Source organism: Mytilus californianus, unplaced genomic scaffold (genome assembly GCF_021869535.1).
Source record: "Mytilus californianus isolate M0D057914Y unplaced genomic scaffold, xbMytCali1.0.p SCAF_4, whole genome shotgun sequence".
Taxonomy (NCBI): Eukaryota; Metazoa; Mollusca; class Bivalvia; order Mytilida; family Mytilidae; genus Mytilus; species Mytilus californianus.
The window spans coordinates 86,398,171-86,409,197 of record NW_026262690.1 but is presented as its reverse complement, the minus strand read 5'-3'; the positions used below and the strand labels follow the sequence as shown (position 1 = coordinate 86,409,197).

The window sequence follows — 11,027 nt, the reverse complement described above, 5'->3', positions numbered from 1 at the left end:
GTTTTTATGATATCGCTAAAGTGGAGACTCGGCCGAGTTACTTTGACTGATTCCAACTATAGCTGTTCGCACTTCAAGCTAAGTTAACTATTTTTCTGGGAGATTCTTGTTGGAATTAAAATGATTTAATACGAAAATGTTTTTTTTTTAATAGTGCACTGTGCATGTAAGCAATTTATATCCTTTTTGTTAGTTTTTTTTAATTGCAAATATGATTCAACATATTGAATATTCTGAAAATCATTTAAATGTAGATGTAAATTTTCTAAATCATATAGTAAGCGAGGTTGGAAACTCGTGGGCTCTCTTGGTAACCTAAACACTAAAATTATTTACAACTTATGGGTCCGCATTCGAGTTCGTAGTTACTTTTATCATTTCCGGTGTAAAATAGTGCAGACAGCAAAACACTTTCAACAACAGTTCCGAACATTATAACTATTTAACAGTCGTAAGTTGTACGTCGTACATTGATTTTTTTCAGAAAAAAGTATAATGATCACATATATTTACAGAAAAAAATTGTTTTGTTGGATCCGTATAATATTCAGCTTTTCAAACGTCTTGTGACAACAGATCATCATAAATGTCTGACAGGTATGGAGATAAAAATCTGTCACAAAACGAATGATTACAAGACAACCTCTCAATTTGAACCGTTTTACCATTGCCATCCTATCGGTGTACACAAAACAGAAGAGGAAGATTATTTATTATTTCAATTAAAGAGTTAATTAAGATCCTTGATCATGTTGATTGGCAGAATGTCATTAACATATTGTCTATTGATGAGGGTATAGTAATGGGGTAACCCACATGACAATGGCAATGATTATAATATATTTGTCAAAATAACATTAACTATAAACATTTTACTTCATTTGACGCTAACAGTAGCTACAAAATGAGATTTGATGAATGGCGATAAAAAAATAAGTCTCATTTTATGCTAACGGTGGCGAAAAAAGACGTTTGACGCTTGACGATAAAGGGCATTCCTAACCTCATTTATGGACATAACACTATGATTTGATAACACAGTTACAAAATGAAATGAATTATTAACTTTTCATACATGCAGTGATTACCTTGACCTATTGTAGTATGGGGTGCGCTGTGCACCATCATGCTTAAATTTCCCTGCACCGCTTTTGAATTTTAACACTTAATGTTTCATTTGTTGTCCGCCACACTTTAAAGAAAAAGGTACTGCAAAAAAACAAAAACCATAAAAAACTTTTCTGCCTGATGTTGAAGCTTTTTTTAACATTATTATATTAGTAATTATAAAAAGAGGAGATGTGGTATGATTGCCAATGAAATGACTATCCACCAGAGGCCAAATAATGTAGTTGTAAGCAACTATAGGTCACTGTAAGACCTTCAAAAATGAGCAAAACCCATACCACACAGCTAGCTATGAAAGTCCCCAACATAACATTTTGAAAAACAATTCAATTTAGAAAACCAAGGCCTGATTTATTTACAAAACAACAAACAAAAAACAAGAGCCCCAGTGTAGACCAAAATAAACCCTTATACCATATATGGTCCCTTTTGGAACATTTAAATCATTTACTTTAATTTCGGTTTAAGTACAGTTTATCATGTTTATGGTTAGGGTTAGGTAAGGCTTTACTTTAGGTTTTGGGTAGGTTTAAGGGCTGTTGTTAGTATTGTATTGCTCTACTTGATAAATTGTGAATTTCGAAAGTAAATGAAGGCCCGTTGGTATTGCCATTAAGGGAACAGGTCATTTCGCCCTGATCACCTGTTTGCTCCAGGTTGATTGGCTTTGAGTCATTTAGCTACCAAAAGTAAGACATTTTGTCTATGATTGGTAAATGAATTAATAATATTAACTCTATTATAAAATGTATTTACCTAAATTTTAGTTAAAACAGTTTAATTTTGTTAAAAATTATGTTTGAATAAAGTTTTACCTTTTTTGAACATTCTGTCTTCCTAAACTTATATAGGTCATTGTTAGCACTTAAATATGATGGTATGTAACCATTGTAAGTTTTAATATGAAAAATTGCCAAAGTTTTTCTATTATCTTGTTAAGAGAACTCATTTATTGTCATGATTGTAATGATCTAATCTTACAAAAATGGAAGGTATGTTGTTTTATTATTACAGTAAAATGAATACAAAAAACTTCAATAAAATTTTGACAAAGATTTTCTAGTTATGAGGTCCAAACTACAGCTGAAAATGTTTATATCTCCCGTTGTGAATAGACAATTCTGTTACAGGTCTTGTATATAAATATATACAGGGATAAACATAATATAAATAAGTTAGAATTAAAGCTCAACCAGAGACCAAATGACATAGAAGTTAATAGCTATAGGTCACCGTACGATCTTCAACAATGAGCAAAACCCATACTGCATAGGCAGCTATATGAGGCCCTAAAATGACAAATTCAAACAAGAAAACTAACAGCCTGATTTACAAAATTTACAGAAAAACAAATATGAGATACAGCAACAAACGACAACCACTGAATTACAGGCTCCTGACTTGGGACAGGCACATACAGAATGTGGTGGGGTTAAACTAGTTTGAAGTGCCAACCCACCCTCTAACCTGGGACAGTGGTATACCAGTACAACATAAGTACAAAGACTATTATCTATATATTACACATACATCTATAATGTAAAATTATGTTACACAGTAATAGATCATGTAGATGGATTTATTTCATCCAAATTTTGCAAACAGCCAAAATATAAATGATGTAAAAGTTAAATTCCAAAACAAGAAAAAAAGGTTTTCCTCTGTAATTCTTCAAATTGGGTCAGCACAATTTCCAGCATTTAGTATAGGAGTAGTGAGTTATTTGAACACTTTATCAATATTAAAATTGTTAATGAATGCAATCACCACACATTTCTTACTAATGCAGGTATTTCAAGAAAATGACTTTAACGATTTTGTTGTAGTTTAAGATGAGAAAATATTTCCCCAGAAAAAAATATAAAATGTCATTCCAGACACTAAAAAAAATCTAACACAATAATGAAAAAAATATCGAAATCATCTTGTTACCGAAAAAGGTGTCAGGCACTCTGCAATTGTTCCTGTTCATTTACACCTCTGGCCATTGATATGTTTCCAATTAAAACCTATTATCAATTGATTGATTGATTGATTGCTGTTTAACGCCACATCCAGCACTATTGGCTATTTCAAGGAGGAAGCTGGTGTGCCCAGAGGGAACCACTGACCTTGAGTAGACAAACTGACAATGCTAGTCAATTAAGATTGGAGTCAAACACATCTACGGTATCATGTGAGGGGTTCAAAACTAACAACCCCACTGGTGACAGGATAGTGATACAGTAATTGAACTACTTATATATAAATGATTAGACCATCTATTATCAAATATTTCTTTTTCAAAAACACTTAAACAGTACAGTGTACTATGTTTGTTCGATGCATTTCCAATTATGTGTCTAGAGGGTCAATTTTAAAAATATGTGGAATGTACCCTGTTCCTGGGTGCATTGATAACCTATGGCAACAACCAGATGCCCAGCACCCACTTCCTGAAGACCACATTCTTAAACATGCTTTTCTTCAAATTTGCATTGAAATCATATGTATTTCAAAAACTGTTTTTATGTTGAATATATGTACTTAAATAAATTATTGCAGTTTTGTTTAGAGCTATTTTCCTAATGCTTGTTGTTAAAAGGTTTTGTTGGCTTGCTTGCTTGCTTTGTTTGTATAAATGTTTGCTCAAGCATTGTAATTAAGATTGACATCTGCAATCAATAGATAGGCGGGGCTTCAGCTTGTATACTTAAATGTTATTGGATGTTAAGTATAATGCAGAGTATAATGTATACAGGCTGAAGCCCCGCCTATCTATTGATTGCAGATGTCAGTCTAAATTACAATGCTTGAGCAAAAATTTATTCAAACAAAGCAAGCAAGCCAACCAAACCTTTAAACTACAAGCATTAGGAAAATAGCTCTAAACATTCAATGATGTTTATGTTAGAACCTTGAGTTCTATCTTTTTTGAGAACACAGAAGTGTATTTTGTATCTATTCACTGATAAATTATTATTTAAGCAATTCTTGTGCTATATGTTAAATTATTAAAAATGGCCAAATTCTACCAAATTGGTCACAATCATCATTATGGTATTTAGTTTGAATAATGTTTGATGACCCTGACTGTCAACCCAGATGGCCAACATGGCTAAAAATAGAACATAGGGGTAAAATGCAAGATTTGCCTATTATTTAAAAAACTACTATAAATAGAGAAAATCTGACAGGGCCAAAAATGTTCTACCTATTGTCTATTTAAGTCAAAACTTTCAGACGACTTCTTATAGGAGTTATATTGCCTTTGAATGACAAATTTTACCATTTTTAAAAATTTTTGCCCATTATCTTGAAAATTGTAATAGATAGATAGAAACTTCAAGAAGCAAAAATGATCAGCAAGACAAGATCTACAAATAAGTCAAACATGGCCAAAATCGCCAAACGACTCCTTATTAGAGTAATTGCCCTTTAATGACAATTTTTACCAATTTTTTTCATAAGTGCCTAATATTTTAAATACTATAATAGATAGATAGAAACTTTAAAAGCAAAAATGATCAGCAAGACAAGATCTACAAATAAGTCAACATAACCGAAATCGTTAGTTGACTCCGTATTAAAGTTATTGCCCTTTAATGACGATTTTCCCAATTTTTATACGACCGCAAAAATTGAAAATTTTTTGGTCGTATATTGGTATGACGTTGTCGTCGTCATCGTCCGGCATTGTCCGAAGACACATTGGTTTTCGCACTCTAACTTTAGTTTAAGTGAATGGATCTCCATGAAATTTTACCATAAGGTTCAATACCACGAAAGGAAGGTTGGGATTGATTTTGGGGGTTATAGTACCAACAGTTAAGGAATTAGGGGCCAAAAAGAGGCCAAAAATAAGCATTTTTGTAACTTCCAGACAATAACTTGTGTGTAAGTGTATGGATCTCTCTGACATTGTACCACAAGGTTCCATATCACAAAAGGAATGCTGGGATTGATTTTGGGGGTAATTGCCTCAAAATTTTAGGAATTAGGGGCCTAAAAAAGGGGAAAAAAACAAGCATTTTTCTAGTTTCATGACAATAACTTGTGTGTAAGTGTTTGGATATTTTCTGAAATTGTACTACAAGGTTCCATATCACAAAGGGAAAGCTGGAATTGAGTTTGGGGGTAATTGCCCGAAACGTTTAGGAATTGGGGGCCAAAAAGGGGCCAAAAATAAGCATTTTTCTAGTTTCCAGACAATAACTTGTGTTCAAGTATATGGATCTCTCTGAAATTGTACTGCAAGGTACCATACCACAAAGGAAAGGCTGGGATTGAGTTTGGGGGGTGATGAATCATAAGGGGGTTCAAAAAATTTGGGGGGGGGGATTTTTTTTTTTTTCTTTTTTTTTTCTTTTTTTCCTTTTTTTTTCTTTTAAAATTTTCCATTTTAAGTTGGTTATTACTGATTATTTATATTTAAAAGCAAATAATAATGATATGGTAGGAGATACACACCAAACAGGATGTGTAAATTATTATATAATAAGTATTGTACAATAGCAAGAAATTTTCAATTGCACAGTATTGCACAATAGCAAGAAATCTTCAATTGCACAGTATTGCGCAATAGCAAGAAATTTTCAATTGCACAGTATTGCCCAATAGCAAGAAATATCCAATAGCACAATATTGCGCAATAGCAAGAAATTGTCAATTGTACAGTATTGCGCAATAGCAAGAAATATTCAATTGCACAGTATTGTGCAAAAGAAGATACTTCCTATAATTGCTTATTTCTTGATCAATTTCAATGGGGTTTTATTCTTGAATTCTTGGGGTTCTTTAATATGCTGAATCTAACCGTGTATTAAGTTTTTGGATTTTGGGCCCCATTTTTAAATTGGTCCACATTGAGGTCCAAAGGACCAAAATTTAACTTTGTTTGATTTCATCAAAAATTGAATTATTGGGGTTCTTTGATATGCCGAATCTAACCGTGTATTTAGATTCTTAATTTTTGGTTCCGTTTTCAAATTGGTCTACATAAACGTCCAAAGGTTCCAAAATTAAACTTAGTTTGATTTTAACAAAAATTGAATTTTTAGGGTTCTTTGATATGCTGAATCTAAACATGTATTTAGATTTTTGATTATGGGCCCAGTTTTCAAGTTGGTCCAAATCGGGGTCCAAAATTAAACTTTGTTTGATTTCAACAAAAATTGAATATATGGGGTTCTTTGATATGCTGAATCTAACCATGTATTTAGATTTTTGATTTTTGGGCCCCCTTATCAACTTTGTCCACATTGAGATCAAAAGGGTCCAAAATTAAACTTTGTTTGATTTCATCAAAAATTGAATTCTTGGGGTTCTTTGATATGCTGAATCTAACCATGTATTTAGATTTTGGATGTGGACCATAATAGGTGAATGTCCAATTTAAAAATTTTAAGTTCTTAGACCACATTCATTCTGTGTCAGAAACCTATGCTGTGTCAAATATTTAATCACAATCCAAATTCAGAGCTGTATCAAGCTTGAATGTTGTGTCCATACTTGCCCCAACTGTTCAGGGTTCGACCTCTGCGGTCATATCAAGCTGCGCCCTGCGGAGCATTTTATTGCCTATTATCTTGAAAACTGTAATAGATAGATAGAAACATTGAATAGCACAAATGATCAGCAAGACAAGATCTACAAATGTGCCGAAATGGCTGAAATCTTCAGTCAACATGTTATTTGAGTTATTGCCCTTAAATAATAATTTTTATGCATTATTGCCTCTTATCTTGAAAACTATAATCTATAAATAGAAACTTTAAAAAGGAAAAATTAACAGCAGGATAAGATCTACAAACATGTCAACATGACTGAAATTGTCAGTTAACTCTTAATAGAGTTATTCCCCTTAGATGATTTTGACAAAAAAGTTGTCATAATGGAAGATGCAGGTGAGCGACACCGGCTCTTTAGAGCCTCTAGTTGCTTCATGTACATGTACTACTTTAGATTATTTCTTATGATGCTACAGCCAAACTGTGTCATTAAGGGTAAGCAAATGATTTCATTTTCTGAAAACCTTTTATTAAAGGTCCCATTGAATAAACTTCACAGAGAACAATAGCTATTGTATTTGTACAACGGGACATGTGAACTTGCAAAAATTTAAATAGCCTGACAAAGAGGAAATCATTCTGGGGAAAGGTTTCATTTCTTTCTCAATAAATTTTAATAATGGGATTAGCAATGGTATCATACATCTTATTTTTATTTTTCAATGAATTTACAGGTCCAAATATGCCCCAAAATGTACATGTACATGGTCTTCTTTAGGATCTATTTACCAAATACTGCAATCAAAGTTATTTCTTTCTTTATGTTCTATTTTTACGTGAAACTGAAAGTGACATTGTTTTTGTAGAATAACACCTTCTAGCAATTAGACATGTTAGTAAACACATGTATTTTACAATATAGTACATTTTGTACATGGTTACAAATTATAACTACATTATGTTGCCCTCTCATTTATTTTTAACTGTGTTGCAATTTTTCTGATGTTTGATGAATGACAACTAAATATAATTTTGCACAGAAACAAAAGGAAATTTTATTATTACTGTGAAGCAGAAACCCAAAAATAAAATGAAGTAAAAAAAGGCATTAAGTTTATTCTTTATCATTCTAGATGTGTTAATCAGTTAATAATGGGAGTCTGTATCCTTAAAAGCAACACCATGTGTGATATTTATTACTGTGACCTATAGTTGCTTTAATCTGCTTCACTTGAATTTTTTATTTACTACTGTTTCATTAAATTTGTAATTGTTTTAATTATACCCAAATCATTGTCAGCAGTTTCTTTCTATTGGAAAACAAACATGTTTAAACATGTAGTTTAGATCTTATATCATATTATAAATATGGTTGATTGACTGATTTGTGTTTAAAGCCATTTTCAGCACTTTTGGCTATGTTATGGTGGTCAATTTTTATTGATGTAGGAAGCCAGAGTGCCTGGAGAGAACCACCAACCTTTGGCAGTAAAATGATAAACCTAGTCAATTAAGATTGGAGTTGAATGCACCTACCACATGCTGGGTTCAAACTCACAGCCTCAGTGTTGACACTCATATTATAAACACATGTATACAATTTCCATTTAAATGAATACAAACCATTTAAAAATAGCATTGAAATGCATTATCTGATTACAAATCAGCAAGTTGTCCTCTATTATTGAAAATAAATATTGTAGATATTACCGGTATAACATTTAGTATAATTTCCATATTAAACATGTTTCCATTTAATAAAATACAAAGCACCACTGGGACTGCTATGTGTTTAACAATGCATTTGAATGTTTAACATCTGATTACTAATTTGCATGTATAGTTATATTCCCCAAATAAGTCTTGAGGCTAGACAAGTTTTCATTATCTGTATATTTTAATTTGATAAATATTCTATTCAGCTAAATCTGTTGATGAAATTGCAGACAGTAAAAATGTATTTTATCTTACATTTAGAATAAGAATACAACATACAATGACATAATTGTGTTGATTTTTAATTGTATTTAAAATTAACTTTCAATGATATTTTTACACCCAGTATAATTGATATGTAGACAACTGTGTACTATAAGATTATAATAATCTTCTGAAGTAGCATCAAAAGTTAAAGGATCTTTAGAGAAGGATGTAATGTTGATACATTAACCATATCTCAAATTGCCTAGTCTTTAAGGGTTAATCCATTATCCATTTAAATCAGTTTTGAGACAGAAAAAAATATTGATAAATAAGTTCATTATGGCTCTATACATTAATATTTGATTGTAAATTATAATATTGATCTGGCCAACATGGTGATGTGATGAATGAATATTGATCAGTGTGGGGAGGGTGTAGTAATAGCAAATCAATACACTGTTTGTACTACACTGTATTCTCTTTATTGTGGTCATTTTAACATCTCATGGTAAGACATTCATTACTCAATTTGACATTAAGTCACATTTTTAACAATTTCATATGTTCTTTTTTTTTTAAGCTCTGAAGCTGATGTTTACTACATGTACCTCAAAGCTGCATGGCTAATTGTTCTTGCTTGTAATTTTTTCCAATTTCAACAAGTATAGCTTACAGTTATGTTTATTGGGTAATTATACCTGTTCTAACAATTGGTGATTAGTTACAGCAGTATTTAGTGGGAGGTTTGACTTCTAGTCTTATTGATTATCCATTTAGAGTTATGTTTGTATTAATCAACTTTCCAATCAGATTTTCTTGTTAAGAGGTCCTCTGATATTGGTCAGACATATTAGCATTTGAATATAATGGCTGTCTGAGTGTCAGTTATGTGAATTCTTTAACATATGGTAAGACTAGAAGCATGTTAAGGCAGTATAGTATGAGCTTTAGTTGTTAGGTGCAATCTATATTTTTGTCAAAGCAAAAAATAAGATGAAAAAAGGTACATTGTGTACATTGTATAAGCAGTAGATACTGGATATATATCGGGTTATTTTCATGTCAGGAGTTTTGTTTGCAGTTAAGGCCGTTGAAGGAACAATTAAATTATTGCTGTATTCATTATACACATTTATAGACCTTGTAAAGTGCTTGTGAATGGATAGTAATTCTAAAAATAGCGATAAAGCATTACATAAATTATTGCTTTAAAGCATCTGCTGAATCAAACTTCAACTCAGTTGACTTTTAAGTCATCAAAGGCCAAAATGTCTGCTGGTGGACTACATTGTTTTTTTCAATGTCACTTCCTCTGTTGGTGGACTACTAGTCCTCTAAGGTTAATACTTCTGCTGATGGACCACTAGTCCACAATGGTCAAAACTTCTGCTGGTGGACTACTAGTCCTCAATGGTTAAAACTTCTGCTGGTGGACTTCTAGTTCTTAAAGTTCAATTACTGTCAATATATTTCCTGATGGACTACTTAGTATTAGAGGTTAAACCTGGTCTTGTAGATCATTACATTATAGTGCTTGCTGAAATATATTGATGCTGTTTAAGGATGTTCGCTCCTCTGTTTCAAAATAACAAGCTTTTAAAAAGCATAAACAAATGAAAGGTCCGGGTCCTTGTTTTTGAGATAAACTCAATTGAAAATTTGGCGGGAAATGATTCTCTCTAGATTTTTATACATTTAACAATTGACACCTTTTTTCTTTCAAAAACTATTAAAAAATAACAAGGATTTTATTAGATTTTCAAAAATGGCTTTTTAAACTATACCTAATAATATTATGAAAAGAAAAAGTAGGGGTTAGCAGGCAAAATTTGTATTGGCACTATACATGGATAAAACTAGAGGACTCCGAATATCTGACAAAAAGTCCAAAAACAAGAGTAGTGAACATCCTTAAAGTAATTACAACATGTATGAAGACAATGAGAAATATAAGTTGTGAATTCATTGATGAACTCCCTTATGTATAGCTTTGGTTCCTAAGCTAGCTTTCTAAATTTGTTGGTCCTTTTCTTAGTTTCAACTCTTCAACATTTGTTGGATTAAAAAAAAAATCGGGTCTCAAACGTCACTGTAAACCCATTATTTGTGGAAGTGAGCATCTTGTGTGTCAGTACTGTTCAATTATTTTGTATATATTTTATTATTGACTACTTAATTATTTATGATAAAAAAGTATTATATTTAGAAATGTGATTTTCCGTAGTAATTTACATCCTTATAGGTCATTGTTAATGTGCAAATGATGTGAGATAAATCAAAAGAAAAGGAGTTGACTAAATAACTTAAAGAATTTTTGTAAAATTTTTCTATAATTAGGCAGTAATGAATGAGTATTAATCAAGTTTGATACAAAATACTAAGAAACAGTTGGAGATAAATTCAAATATTAGTTACTGAATATTTTCCAAATATTTCTCATATTTTGAAAATATTTTTATTTCTTATATGCACAACTACTAAAACATG

At 31.5% G+C, this 11,027-nt stretch overlaps 1 protein-coding gene across 5 annotated transcripts in view; it reads left to right on the top strand.

Annotated features, from left to right (window-relative positions):
* The first annotated feature begins 383 nt into the window (after positions 1-383).
* LOC127738805 (calcium permeable stress-gated cation channel 1-like) overlaps positions 384-11,027 on the top strand; it is a 54,883-nt gene continuing 44,239 nt past the window's right edge. For all 5 annotated transcript variants that reach the window (XR_008000171.1, XM_052250189.1, XM_052250188.1 and 2 more), the window contains exon 1: positions 384-451. The gene's annotated coding sequence lies outside the window, so the exon portion shown is untranslated. The remainder of the gene's footprint in view (positions 452-11,027) is intronic.